The sequence below is a fragment of the Ambystoma mexicanum genome, chromosome 14 (genome assembly GCF_040938575.1).
Source record: "Ambystoma mexicanum isolate Mex_15411 chromosome 14, UKY_AmexF1_1, whole genome shotgun sequence".
Lineage (NCBI taxonomy): Eukaryota > Metazoa > Chordata > Amphibia > Caudata > Ambystomatidae > Ambystoma > Ambystoma mexicanum.
The window spans coordinates 555,809,105-555,824,829 of record NC_090940.1 but is presented as its reverse complement, the minus strand read 5'-3'; the positions used below and the strand labels follow the sequence as shown (position 1 = coordinate 555,824,829).

General features: G+C 44.2%; 1 protein-coding gene across 42 annotated transcripts in view; it reads left to right on the top strand.

Moving 5' to 3' along the window:
* Window positions 1-15,725, top strand: part of NRXN3 (neurexin 3) — a 2,596,979-nt gene that overhangs the window by 1,246,807 nt on the left and 1,334,447 nt on the right. The gene's annotated exons all lie outside the window — the stretch shown is intronic.

Genomic DNA, 15,725 nt, shown 5'->3' with positions numbered 1-15,725 from the left:
AAAGTGTTAGGCCTCTGAGAAAATATTGCAAAGTAATGACTTACCTTGTGTTGGTTTTGTTTAATTTATTTGACCTGAAACAGTTATAACAAAAATATTTTACTTGTCTTTTGAATTGCATCCGGCCATTCTCAAAGTATACAAAAGTGTGATACCTACAGTAAATATTGCATTGGTTTCTCTATGTACGTATTGTGTGTTATAGTACTTTACCTTAGTGTATTCATGAAATAAACCATTATGTTTATATAACTTTAGTGTGTCAGTGTTTCTTTGGACCTTTGTGTTTACTCTAAGTTCTTTGTACCACCTACATCCCTTTCTCCCTCCTAGGAGAAGCCTGGCTGCTCAGCCCTTGCTACCAACATACTTGTGTGGTTCAGGCCTATACTAAGAGTTTGAGCCCTGTCTCCCAAGTGTGAGTCTTCTAAAGTCTTACCTAAGGTGGACTTTGGTAAAACTCCCTAACTAATGGCATAAAAAGAACTAAATGACGGTCTGTCCAATCTAACTCTTGAGTAGAAAAATGATGTCAAAACTGCGGAAAGGCAAACGGTAGATCTACAGTATCCCCTTGGCATGTGTGGGCTGAGTTACGGCAAAGATAAACTATCCAAACAGAAGAGAATGGCAGTAGCCTATGTACAGTCCGCAGCGTCATCCCTGAAATTACAATCCACTAAAATGCATACATGTTTCTATAGCAATGCCAAAGTCGAAATAGCAGGAAAGGAGGTGCTCAGTGAAGGAGGGCGATATGCAATCAGTATATGCATTGTAAGGGATGGAGTCACCGGTATTTTCACCAACATGGGGCCCGATACTCATGTAGGTGTTAAGTACCGAAAAGGACGTTAAAAGGCTTAACAATCTTTTCGGTACTTAAGACCTATTCTTAAGTTGGCGCATTCTTCCGAAGTCGGAAGGAATGCGCCACTTTCGGAAAACATGTGGCGGTTGCTAGGATGAGTTGGAAACCAACCTAGCAACCACCACATTCGTAAACTGGCTTTTTGGAAGCCTATTCTTGTGGCGGCACACCAGTTTAATATGTGTGCTAAACTAGCGCACATTTACGGTACCCTTTTGGTGCCGTTAAACTGGAGGAGTGCCACAAGAAGCCTTGTTTGGTGTAAATGGAAGTGTCCATACACCTGTGTTGTATATGGACACTTTCATGTACACCAAAGCAAGCAGCCTCAACGTTGCATCCTGCAATGTTGAAGCTGCTTACTGTGGTGTACATGAAAGTGTCCATATACAACACATGGCTGTATATGAACACTCATTTACACCAAAGCGAGCAGATTCAACATTGCAGGATGCAACCTTGAAGCTGCTCGCTTTAAATGAAAGTGTTCATATACACGACACAGGTGTATATGAACACTTTCCTGTACACCACAGTAAGCAGCTTCAACATCCTGCAATGTTGAAGCTGCTCACTTTGGTCTATAGGAACTGTGTTCTCGGCAGCATTTTCATTAAATAACGATTCCCTCGTTTAACAAAAATGCTGTTGAGGTTCTGCAATTCGCCTGTTTCCATTAGAAACAGGCAGATTACAGCGAAAGCACTGTCGTGCTTTGTGAAGACGCCCAGGCCCACATGAGAATAGCAGTGGTGCCTGGGCGTCAAGAAATGGCACAGCGAGTCCTGCTATTTAGCACGCTCACTGCGACAAGATGAGAATCGAGCCCATGGATTCCATTTCAATTTCCGAATTCCATGGAAGGAGGAAGCAGATGAGGTTATCTTTAAAGATGAAGACAACACCCCCACCTGGATGTTTAGCATCAGGGTCCACATGCAAAATGGAGTATCCAGAGGGATACATATGGACCGTGTCTGGGCCGGATGAAGGTGTAAAGCAAGGCTTGGTCACACAAAGAAAATCTGGTTTAAAGTCTTGTAAAAACGTTAAGATTTCCCACTTATGCGCTACCAAAGAGCGCGCATTTAATAAGCAAGGGTAAAGTGCGCGCTCAGGCCAGGCAATAGTAGAGGGAGTATCCCCATTCTTAAAATTCTTCAGAAACATAGTGTTAACTGGAGCCAGCTTCTGCACGGTATTACGCACAATCCCACCAGTATTCGCAGTTGGATACCACAGCTCGGACCATGCGCGGACAAGCGCAGACGGGCAGAACTTAGGCAGGTCTTCGGCAAGCACTCGGTCGCTGCACTTCAGTGAGCCCGTTTAAAAAGGTAGATCTACGGTATTAACAAGGCCAATCTAATCATAGGCTTGGAATAGAAATGGGAAAAAGACTCCCACTTTCTGTTCGTAGGAGAGCCTGGAAAGAAAGAAAGATAGTGTGGCAGCATGAACTGGTGCGAGACGCTGGTCTCCGTACCAAGCCCGGAAAAACCTGGCGCCGTACTCACGGCTACAAGCAAATCATTAAAATTTAAATAAATCAGGCAAACATAAATCAAAATTAAAAAGTGCATGAATTAAATTACAAAGTGTCCAGTCAATCTGTTATGATGGGAACGATAACATTGCATGTTTTAATATCAATTATTAAGGTGCTTAGAAGTGAGAGGGTTCTGGCATGAAGCACTATACAGAAACGTTACAGTAGTATAATATCTGTGAAAAGTGGTCATGGTATTATGTGCATCGAGACTAGCTTGCTCTTGGTCCAACCATGCATGCTTCCTGTGCATGAGCCGATACTCAATGAGGTTTGACCCGCTGCAGTGATGAAGTGAGTGGGAACGGTTGGGCGTGATGCTCCTCAACCATTTTTGTTTAAGTTGTACTGTTCCTATATTTTCCACAACAAACTAATTGCACGATCTGAATCCTCCCAAGCGCAACATGTGATTACATTTGCTATGAGCACTATCCAAATCAAGATCATTCTGAAATACACCGCCAGGTTCAGCAGCGCTGATCTGGCTCTGCACAACTACCCGTGCAAATGTGCAAATCCTCATTAGCGAGTACCCAAGTTGCACACTTGCACTTCTTGAATATGGTCTTGTCCACAGGCTTGATGCAGATCTGAAGGATAATGCCTCCCTTTTTGTATCTTCCTGTTGCCTTTGACGATTTCTTGGAAATCCTATGATTCTGCAAGGTGCCTTGCTCCCCCGCCCCGCACTATCCTTGCCCCCCCGTTTTCCTGGCGTGTTCTTGGAAGACCCATGATCAGACACTGCATCTTCAGTTTCATGCTGCCCCCTGGGGTGACGTTCTTGCAAAATATATTCATCCCACAAATTGCCTTTTTCCGCATTCAATAGAGTTAGAAAAATTAAGCCGCAGGCAGTGAAACTAATCTGGAGGAATATTGTGACCTGTGCATTGTGGATTGATTCTGTGCTATTGCAGTGCTTTCCTCCCACAGACTGTTCTCCTAAGTCTATTGAAAGCAATGTCCTATTCTTTAAATATGGTCTACTGCGGACCCAATGGTTGTGCTCGGTAAGAGGCACACAAAAGCATTGGTGCTTGCGAGATGATCCGACAAGCCCATGCCCCCGAAAGGCTTGTAGGGTTAGGACAGAGCCCATCACATGCCTCCCTGACATGTGGATCATACTTGCTTAATGGCACCGTACAAGCTCTCACTTATCGGGAAACCTCAGAGTCGACCTCAAGTCTAGCCCGCCTCTGGGTCAAATTAAACCCTTGCGGACAAGCATGAGGGCTAAAGAACTTTCAGACAGGCGGTAATTACCCCGTCCAGGCCCCATCAAGAGAAGCAATTGGCTGCCTCTTGTCGAGGAGGTATCGTGGAAGATCATCAGATCACATTGCAATGTAAGTATAGAGCAAATGGAACTGTAATGCTAGCACGCGGTCGATAGCTACGATCGCAACAGGCGTGATGCCCGTATCTCAGGAGACGTCATGTAAAGGTCAACTGTAGACATATAGATAATATTGAGGCGGGGGGTGACATCAATGGGCTGGTCGCAAACCAGGCTGGTTGTCATCAAAGCCAGAGTTGATCCAAGCTCCTGTTTGGGATTGGAGAGTAGGTTGTGTTGAGAAGTTGCAAGTAGCATAACTATGGTAACACACATCACCGAGGAGGCGAGTGTTGTTTCCTAGTTGAAGGTTATTTCAGTTTTTCAGGCATGTGTTCAGAAAGAGGAAGGTACAACCAAAAAAATGATGGGTGGAAGGTTTTGAATACATCTGAACCACCTACATTGCTCTGGGCAACCTTCCACACCACTGTTTTTTTTTTCAGCCGTCTGCGCCATTGCAAAAGGGGTCCAGCCATAAGCAAATCAATGAAGTACTATCACCAATGGGAGCAGTCCAGCCGGAACTGCTAGGTCAGGGCCCCTCTGCACGGAAACACAAGCAACCCCAGACAGGTTTCGGCCTTGATGGGTCTCCTCAGTGAGGTGCAGCTTGGTTCCCTATGGTGCAGCAAGCAAGGGACCCACTTCTTTCATACCCTTTCTCACATAGGGAGATAAAATACAACCAAAAAAGTGATGGGTGGAAGTTTTTGAATACATCTAAACCACTGAATACATCTAAACCCCTTGTGACCGTCTTTTTTTTTTAATATAATGGTTTTGTAGCTTGTCTGGTCTGGGCATGCTTGTGGTCTCTTGAAGAAGGGATGTGACCAAGCAGTTTGGGCTGGACTGCCCCTTTGGAGGGTGGGACCAGGCCTGATTTGCACATGGTCTTTCCCATGTTGTAATGGATTGGCAGGTGAAGAACGATGGTCTGATGGGTTGCCCAGATAAATGCCAGAGGTTAAGATTTATTCTAAACCTTCCAGCCATCACCTCTTTTATGTTTTGCTATTTTCACCTGAGTGGGACGGGTAAGCCCAGACATGGATCCCATGCCTGCTGGGCCTAGAGACCCAAGTTACTCCACACTGATGACACCCAGTGAGGCCGGAACATGTCTGGGGATGCTTGTGGTCTTGTGCAGAAGGGATGTGACCAAGCAGTGTGGGCTGGACTGGCCCTTTGGGGGTGGGACCAAGCCTGATTTGCATATGGTCTTTCCCCTATTGTAGGCTTTGCAGGTGGAGAACGATGGTCTGGAGGGTTGCTCAAAACAATGCCAGAGGTTAAGATGCATTCTAAACCATCCATCCGCCACCTCTTGTGTTTTGCTGAAAGGGGAAGGTGACTTCAACAAGTCCTCAGAAAACACAAGGAAATGTTCATTTCTTACATTGAATTCACGGGCAGAAATCAGTAGATGTGTTTTGGTTGGATTCAGTTATACACCACTGTGCTGTATTATGATGGGTGTGTTGCAGTGCGATACACAACATAGTTGCATAGTAACTCAATTAGGTTATTTACATAGTATAGTTTCACAATTACATAGTTACTAAAAACAAATGCGGATGCCCACTACACAATCTAACATTCCTGGGACAGTACTACAAACTATAACACACCCAGGTTTAGTCTGCTTACGTTTCTAATTCCCCATTTAACAGGAAAAGAGATGCAATTTGTAGTCCAACCATGGTCACAAAATGTATTTTGTGAAATGCTTGGGTGAGTGATATATATTTATATTCTGATTAACTACAGAAATGTAGATTGACCTAACCTAGGTGTGTGATATCAGGAGTATTGCCAAAGGAATTTGCTTTGATGCAGATAGAGCAAACATTCCAACATTATTATTTTTAACATTTGAAAGCGCAGACTGGGGTCAGGGATGTGCAAATGGGGAGCCCCACCTAACACTTGGAATTATTTATTCTGCAGCCCCTCTAAACTAAATTGAAACCAGTTTCTTTGGTTCGAACTCAAGGATGCCCTTTGTCAATCCATGTGACCAATTCATACCTCATTTAAGTGAGAAGTGGGACTTTTGAGGGTTGAGATGAGCAGACAACAAATACCTAGAACCGGTACTGCCGGGGTAATGACAAGAAAGGGAAATAGACATTGTAGCCTGTGTCTTGGCTTTAGTGGAAGGGGGGACATGGGTGTTGTGGCTACCAGAAGAAGGAGTGGGACTAAGTTGTGACATTATCAAGGGTGTTCATTTAAATAATACGAAAAACATTGATCTGGCCCTACCACTATGGGGGGAATTCCATACCCAACCAACTAAAAGTAGGGGTGCTCGTCAAAGACCAAAAGAAACAATCCTTAATCCAAATCATACTATCTAACTGGCATACCACTTAGGAAAAATATAACAAACAAGAGGCCAAAGGAACAGCTAGGGCTTTTCTTGGCCCAATTACTTTGATCACTTTTTTCAAGCAGTCTTGTTTTTAAATGTTCATCAATTACTCACAATACAGTCCTCAGCCTCTTTGTAGGTTCTGTATGCCAAACCTTAAGCATTCCATAGGGATCCCTCTTTACAGGAAGAGAAGGTTTTCTTAACACAATTCTGCCATTTCTGAGTTGGTGCTTGATAGTGTCTTTGTTTTGTGCTTAAGGACTGGAACCCTGCAGGTTCTCTGGGTTCCCAGTTCTGTTTGTTATGTTTCGTGCTTCTTGGGCTCGCCAAATCCCTTTGGCGTTTGGCACTCTGATAGGCTTACTTTAGTGGTGCCTCAGTAAGGCGCCTGCCCATTCGGGTTTTCTTGGCTTCAGTAACCTTTATGGCTTTCACAGCCTTGGATATCACTGTTCGCCCCTCTCGGCGCTGTTAACACTTCAGAGCATTCCCTTCCCTTCCTCTTCCCGGCTCAGCAGCTAATGCACTTCTCGTGCAGAGATCGAGGATCCAATCTCTCTGCAGTCTTGTCTCGGCGTCGGGTAACAGGCCCCAAGCCTACCACAGTTTTTGTGTGGTCACGCCACCAGGCGGGGTGGTCGGTTTATGGTCTCCATCTCTCTCTGAACCTTGGCTAATTTTCCCGGACAGGACGACAGCCTTCTGGTGTCTGGTTATCGATTTGCTCAATCTCCACGTTACTGCCAGCTCTGCGGTCTGGCATTGCGCCGTCCCTCCATGACATCCTCTCGTCAGAGGCTCGCCTCTGCGTAGGGTTCTCTCTCCTCTATTCCAAGTTCCTTGTTGTTTTATGTACGTCATCACAATCAAATACGTGTCATTCCTCTTTGACTGTGGAGTTCAGGCGTGATTCAGCATTACCTAAAGAGATTGAAGAAATGTCACTACAAGCAGAATGCAAAATACAAGTAACAGTCTTTCCAATTCCCATGTAGGCGCACAATGTGTTCTGGACAGGTAGTTCCTTACAGGAATGTCCTTGTCCACCAAATTGGGAGTCACTCCCTGTGAGGTCTCACTTTCCCAGACCCCCTAGGGAGGGTCTTGCTGAGTGGGCTCACTTCCTTAGCCTCAAAGGGCGTGGCTCCACTCTGGGGAGAAGGGAGAATAGTCCAGATTTGGCGCAGTGAAGTTGTAGCTTACTGGGAAATCGGAGGCAACAAGGATGCACCAGCATAGTGGACATCTGCCCCCCCAAAACATCTGCCATGAGCAAAGATCCCTGGGACGGCTGAAAAGGGATGAGTTCCCTCTCCACCCCTGTCATGAGGTGCCCCTAATGGACCACAAAGTGGGGGATTTAAAATATACCAAGTGCCCTTAGCTCACAGGGAATACAAATAATAGCAAGGAGCCAAACTACTACTAAGGGCCAGAAATTAAGAGACGCATAGAAAGTGTGCTTGAAGGCACCTCAGAGTCTTAAGCTTGAGGAGTAAGAGACCTTCTTTATAGTTCTTTAGAGAAGGCCACAAGGACCCCATAGCCAAGGTGTGTGACCTATGGCTGCTGTTGTCACCCAGCAGACCCCAAAAGGATATTCAAGCTGACATTGAGACACCAGCCGTACCATGCAAGCAGTGGAGCCCCCGCGTCCATCTGTCCAGCTTTCAGTGGAGACAGATGCAGGCCCATCTTGAAGACCCTGCTACTGAGATCGAGGGCCATCAAGCCCGTGGTGGCACTTCAACAACATTGTCACTTTCCCAGAGATGATGTGACCATATCAGAGGTGTGAACAGCAGCAGCGTTCAGCTTCAATGCTGTTGAGCAATCAGGCTATGGAAGAGAACAGCTTGAGAAGGTTCCCCCCGCATGTGGATTAGGCAGTCCGACCACCAGGCCCCCCCCCCCGACGGGCTTCCATGGACTGGGAACTGAGAACAAGATACTGATTACATCCCCTACCAACACCATGACCCCAAAAAAGACAATTTCTTAAAGACTTTTTGTGTGTTTTCTTTCCTTTTTAAGTGCTTATTTTTGACATCACCCTGCATTGCAATTCTCAGTTACATAGTGTACCTATTGTTGTTTTACTTTGTGTTTTTAGGAATTAATGTTATTTTGATATGGACTTGTTTCAAGATAATTCTTTTCTGTACCATACTGTTAGTGTTTGATTTCTGTACCCATTGAGAGATTTCTCTGGTTCGATAGTATATATGTGCCCCCTGAGACCTACTTGCGTGTGGCGCTTTATAAAAATGTAAATAAATAAATATCTGCCTTGTCTCATGCAGCAGTAGACAAGTGCTGGCTATTCACTTTCATCTTCTCAACCTGTATAATTGGAACACTTCTCGAACAAATGTGGGCATAGCGCACAGAAGACAGTCTGCCTCCCCTCCCCCCATTCTTCTAGCCAGCAAGGAATTCATCACACACACTTAAACAGTTAACTTGCATAGCTAGTATAGTTAAATTGTATAGCTACATATTTACACAGAATATTTAATTAGCGTTGCTATTATAATTTTCAAGTAGTTATATTTCAAGATAACATAGTTGCATAACTATATCTTTAACGTACATGGTATTGTAGTGTACATGGTATACATAGATATTGTGAGTTTAGTCATATACATATATTCCTCCTCATATATTCCTCCTCCACATGGGAAGAAGAATCCTACCTTTCCCCATCCTTCATGCATAAAACACTCACTATTGTCACCCTCATTATGTCAAGAATCGATTATGCAATCAGCCTCTATCTTGGAATACCAGAATACCTCCTGAAGAAACAACAGATCCAAAATACAACAGCCAGACTACTCCTCAAACTATCCAGAAGAGAACACATCACTCCTGCCCTAAAGACACTAGACTGGCTCCCAGTAAAACATTGGATCACCTTCAAAACAATGTGCATAACGCACAGGGCAATCGGTGGACAAGGAGCAGAATTCCTACAAAAGAAAATAAGAATCTACACGCCAACAAGACTCCTCGTCCAGCAACGAAATCCGCCTGGAACCAAAACCATACCTTAAGAAAAAACTTGGAGGCACTTCCTTCTACCACTTAGCCGCAAAAACCTGGAACAACATACCAAAAGAAATAAGAAAAACCAAAGATCACCTAAAATTTAGGAAATTACTAAAAACCTGGCTCTTCAATACCACAGACTGAAACTGAAAACCGAAACGGAAAGGAAAAAAAGGGATGACTAAACTGGAGTGGACACGGACAACTCCCAGAACTGACTAGGAATTATACATATATAGTAACGTCCTATTTAATTTTAGTTATGCATTGTTTCAATTTTCATTGTTATGTGATATGTGATGAATCCAGGGAATGTGTCTCCTCGCCACATGGAGGAGGTATCCCGCCTGGGACGAGGGCGGTTAGCCCGCGAAGCTTATCACCCCCCTTAGGGACAGGGCAAGTGGGATGTCACTGGGGGTGAGCCCCTGCCCCCCTTTACAGGACAGGAGGTCAGGGATGTCAATTAGGGGTCACCAGAGGTCGCAACTGCGACCTCTGTGGTCTCCCTTGCAACCTTTTTTTTTTTTAAATGTGTAATGCAAGCTCCTGGGCTGTGGCCAGCGCCATGTGGCTCTTTAGTTCTGGAGTGGCTGGCTTTCCTATTCAGGCCCCTTAAAAAAAGAAGAAAAATAAGAACTCGAGTGCCACAAGACTAACACTTTCAGCACTGACCCTAAATAAGAAAGAATAGGAATACCAAATAATGTGTCTTTCTGGAATTCTATACAATAATTGCTAGACTCATTAAAGGTTTAATTCAGGCACACTTCAGGGGGTGAGTCACTGATTTAATCTGTTCTTAAACGCCTCAGCTCAGCCTTTCATCCTTCTGAGGTCGATAAATGAGTACCAAGACAGGTTGGGTGATATTGGGTGTATATTTTTTCTATATAAAGCGCTTAAGCGTAAGTTCTATATAATAACACATCATTATCATTTGGCCTTGGACGTATGCTTGCATTCACAATAATTTGTTAATATGGGCCTATACACACTGATCCTAACGATACATATGGCGATCCATTCTTGCATAAAATGTACATCACATTATAGTGATATCGTAATCATATTTTTCATAGTGTACAATGCTATGTGATGCCACTTCCTGTTTTGTCAATGGGTGAAAGGTTGTGTTCCATCGCTTCCCGTGATATCACTTCGGGATGGGGTCAAATGACATCACTTCCTGTGATGTCATCAGGGGTCAAGGGTCGTGTGATGTCACTTCCACTACCCCTGGCATTTTGGTGAAATGACATCCCTGCAGGAGATCCCTAGAAAGGGATGTCAATAATCCTCCCTATGATCAAAACCCTAGTATCTTTGTTGGCTAAATAGGAATTCACATATATGATGACTGAGAACATCCTATAAGAATGACTGGCGATGTTTCTGAACCTTTGGCTGCACCCGGCTGACTGGAAAGAAGAACACAGTGGGAAGACCCACGCTTTGGCTGAAGGAAGGAGAATGCGCCAATCACTGGTGGAGTAGACAGGCGCAGAGCTCGAAATAGAACTCTTCTAGGAGATGTGTCCGGCAACACAGAGTATATGCGGGGTGTAGAGGCCCTGACCATGGGCGAGGCCGCAGAATACTGAACTGCTAGGGCCAAAACTGCGACCGGCAGGGTGAAGGGCACAGCAAGCAGCCTCAGCCACCCGACATCCTGCAGATCGACTGCCCAGCACTGTAACAGAGGGAAGGACAGAGGGAAAGAAGGGCAAGCTACTGAAAGGGATCAAGCGAAAGACTCGGACACAGTGGAGTGTAAAGTGTTGGCTATAGATATTTCTTTTTAAAAAATAACAAGGTTGGGAGGATAATTGATACAAATAAGAACAGTGTGCAAAGACTAAGTGAAGGCCACAGAATTGTTTAAACATTGGGAAAAGCCTACGTGAAGGCTGTGGAACTAACAAGGACACTAACAGTGTTGAAGGTCCATACCCCTTTATAAGGATAAAACCTAATGCTCTGGCAGGAAAGTATAGCAGGTAGAGAAGGACCAACAGCGGGAGATTATCATGGACAATCTAAGAAGAGAAGAACTTTGCTCGTTGGAGTAATTAGGTAAACCAGAGAAAATCATAAGGCAGTAAAACCCTGACAGGAGAGTAAATTGGGGTTAAGAAGATAAGCAAGTGAACTTGGAGTTGGTAAATAACAGAGAACCTGAAAGTCCCCCCGCCTGCCCTTTTCAAACCGAGAGGCAACACAGTGGACAAAAGAGATATTCGGGGAGAGAGTCATCTCCGTGAGAAATATTGAAACATTATTGACTTTACTGGAAGTGTGGGACATATTGTGAGATACCAGAAGTGACATAGGAGGACCCTTTTACCCTGGTGGAACATTATTCCTTTATCGCTTCTGCAGTTTACAACATTATGTTTGAAACTTCAAGAACAAGCTATAAGTGAATAGCACAGAGAAATCCCTCTTTCACCTTGTATTAGTTTAGGATGCAAGAGTCAGTTTAGGGTTTTGGACACAGAACTGAAGACACTTTGCTTATTTGACATCCTCACACAGATGTTCCTTAGTTTTGTTGAGGCAGGAAAACCCCTCGTAGATCTAGGTATAGATAGGATTTCTCCAACCCCTCTTATTATTTTGGCAAAAAAAGTTTATAACCAAACTCAACATGCCACTGTGTTCGAGTCTTACTACTGACCACCTACATTATGCACTTGTAGCTTTCTCTTTAAGTTCTGAACATAAAGTCTTACGACGCCGAAAAGAAAAACAGAAGTTCCATCAGAGAAAAGGAGGATCGCTCCACTTAGATTTCTTCTGGTAGGATGAACTGTCACAGTTCAAGGAGGAAGTGGACAGTTGTCGTGGCTGCACTGCCACTTGAGGATTTCTTGCGTTACTTAGAACTTTGGCAGCTCGGGCGTCAAGTAGCACTATGCCATTCTACCCCCTCTCCTGTGGCATACACGACAACTTGGCTTCCACAGATCGCAGACACTCCTCCAGACCCTGGACAACACAGATGGACTTCTTGGGTTAAAGATGTCCATGCGCTCCTCTTCTGGACCCACAAAGTTACCGCTTAAGGACACCAGGCACTCAAGACTGGCTTCCAGGACACTTCAGTATAAGAGCAGCAGTTGCACGATCGTAGTCGTGGGAAGAGGTCCCCTATCCAGATCCTCTCTGGTTCAGTCCTCGAATCAGCAAAGCAGTTTTGGGATTTGATGACGCGTTGCAGCCGCAGAGTTTTTCCTCCAGTTGGATTCAGGATACAAGCTTCTGATTTGGTTTCGACGTTCAGCTTCTGACACTAAGGTGAGGGGTCGCTAGTTCTGCACAAATCTTCCCCATTCACTCAGGCTGAGCCGGGCTCAGTCATTTGATCACACCAAGTGCATTCTTGCAGCTGCCAATCATGCTCACCGGCGTTCAGGCCATTCACCCAAAACAAGACACCCACAATGTATAATGTGATTTCACTCCTCTCGCTATTCAGGCAGGTCCCACTCATGAGGGGTACCGACACAGCAATGCCTCGGAAGGCTCCTGCTATTCGAAAAGGGGCCGCCCCAGTTCCATGCATGCTCTTTCCACCAAGCATCCAGTCAAGGGAAGGGAACAGAGACAGGGTTCCTGAGGTCTTTGAGAAACAAGGAGGAAAGGCAAAGGAAAGCAAGAGGCCACCAGCGGCCATCTTGCCTTTGTCCAGGAATCCATTGATTCCCATGGCAGGGCCTGGGTGTCCCAAAAAGGGCGGAAACCCAGAACCACTTTTAAGTCAACATGTAGCTGCCACCAGACCATACCTTGCTCTGTGGGCAACACACTTGTGCCCAGAAACACACACTTGGGGTACAAGGGTGTGCCCCTACCCCTGGGTGACCTAAGGGTATCCCAGGGGTCTTTTTCCACCAAAAAAAAAATGAATAGTTGCACTGATAGTGGTCCAACTAGACTCCTGTGCAGAAAATAAGAAGAAACGCAGTCTAAGGATGCAGTGGGGCAAGGACTGTGAGGCCCTGTCCCTCCAAAGTGTTTCCAGCATCAAAGCTACACACTATGGATTCTTCTAAAATAAGTAGAGGTGTGTTCGCTTCTACTTCTGTTGAGCAGGCGTCTGACTCCTTTATGTTGGATGAATCCTTTGTTAGGATGTGCCAGGATTTAATCAAGAAAGACAATTTGACCACATGCAATTTGGCCTGTTCTGTGCCAGTGGAAATCTTGTCACAGGTACGTGTGGCATTGAAATCTATGGTGGATTGTTTGAACACTGGAACGTTATTTGCAATGCCACTGGAAGCCAATCCAGTTTGGAGCACTGTAACCCCCCCCCCCCCAGTAGATGCTGTGACCCCATCATCCATTTCAGCCTTTCACATGGCTTTACAGTCTACAGTTGGCTCAGGAGGATAGAATAGAGGCAACGTGCTCGCCTTGGAAGCAAGACGACACAGAGCAGTACAGGTTCGATCCCCAGGTCCACGCTTAGAAACCTCTGGGTATTAAGCACGTTATAAATAACCTGTCATATCATATCATACTATTAGACCTTATGACAATATGTATATATAAAGGAAACCGCTCAACATAACTATGCTTTGCTATCCTCCTTTGCAAATAAACTAAGCGCTAACTACCAATATTCTTTGAAGTCCAATTCAGCAGAGGTCTCACCAATGAGAAATCTAGACCCAATTATTCCTGTGGACAGTGGGGACTTGTGCCAGATTTCTAGTTTGTTCAATTAACTTCAATTATCTCTTAAACAACAGAAGGGGCTGCGGTTAACCCCTCCTATTTTTAAATCATCAGGATCGTTGAATTGCATCATAGATGTGGAAGACTTGGAACAATCTGTTCAGGTTGATCTTTCGACGACTACACATAATCAACCACCAAGGGAAACGTAAGACGAAACAACGAGAAATGAAATGAACAAAGACTCTATGGGAATCTAATTAAAAACATTCCTCAAGGAAGTTGCCACGATCATTATCTACTACAGTGGATGTTATTGATGATTTAAATGCTCAGTCTCAATCTATTCTTGCAACTACATCTTCAGACCAGAATAAGAAGGGATCCAAATTTATCAAGAAAGGCCCAAAAAAAGCAAAAGGCAACTCGCAAAAGAACTATTTTTTCCTTCCGTGTAATTAAAATAAATCACCCAAATAATCTACTCCCCTTAGAGTCTGCCTCAACCTCTCTTCAGAATTAAATTGCCAATTCACTCACCTCGGCCCCAGCATTTTGGTCTCTGCATTACATACTCTTGAAGCAGAGGGAGGTTCTCCCTTCAAGTCTACTATTAAGGATGATAGTCTGATGGCCTTGTCAAGGTATACAGCAGGCATTGCATCGAATATATAGTTTCTAATGCAAATGTTTTTTTAAAAATGCATCGAAAAAATGCATTTTTTTGTAGGTAACGTTTTTTTTTACTATAATGGGTTTTAAGGGGTATAAAAACAGGCGGGGGACCCCCCATTGAAAAAAAGCATATTTTCAGTGCATTTTTTTTTCAAAGGTTTTGCATTTGAAGCTTTTGTATTTGATGCAATCACTAGGAACCCCTTGTCAAGTAATCAAGGGAAATCACTGGGGAGAAACTCTGCAAGTACGTCAGTGGATCCAACTTGCAGGGTGATTGGTTTTGCCAATATTAGCCAGCTCAATGACCTTGGTCTCTTAATCGGTCCAGAATTTTTCAAATCTTCTCTAGTTCCTGCTGCACGACTGGTTCGCTCATGCGATTATCGACTCGGTGGACATTCATGAGGATTGTAGTGAAAGGATAGTGGTACACTTTTTTCTCCAATTGTTCCAGGTGTTTAGGACCAAATGGATCATTTTAGATCGATGGGTTTAGATATGCACAAGCCTATCAATCCTCTTCCTTTAGAAAAATGAATTGTGGATAGTGCCATCTGTTAAAAGGACATTGAAATATCTTTTCCTTCTTCAACTATTAAACAGGATTTCAATACAAATGGTCTGAGATTGGTATCTGGTGCTATAAACCCTGTCCCGGATTGGCCAATTTAAAGTGTTCTCCTGGAACAGTTGTGGGTTTAAACATATCTTACATTTTGGGAACTCTCCCTCCTTTTCCACTCTGGGGGACTCTGATATCACTTTGCTTCAGGAGACAATGTTATGGAATCCTTTGCACATTGAAATTTATAACGTCTTTTCTAAGAAGGAAAGGAATGGTGCAAGGGGGCGTCCCAGTAGGGACCTTATAATTGCCATTGATTTAACATTAGGGACCTTCAGTGCTATCATTGGTACCCTCAGTGATGACCTGATGGTCATAAAAATGCACATAGGGAAGGAAGGGACTATACATTAAATGTTAATTATTAACACTTATTGGAGCCCTGCTAGACCTAGTATTCAATCTACGTCGAATGATCTGTGTGGAATTTTGGATGATTGGTTTGGAAAAGGCCGTAAGTATAAAATTGTTATAGCAGGGGATTTTAATTCAACTTGTGCTTTCACTACGTTCCATGCAAGGAAACTACATTTGGTC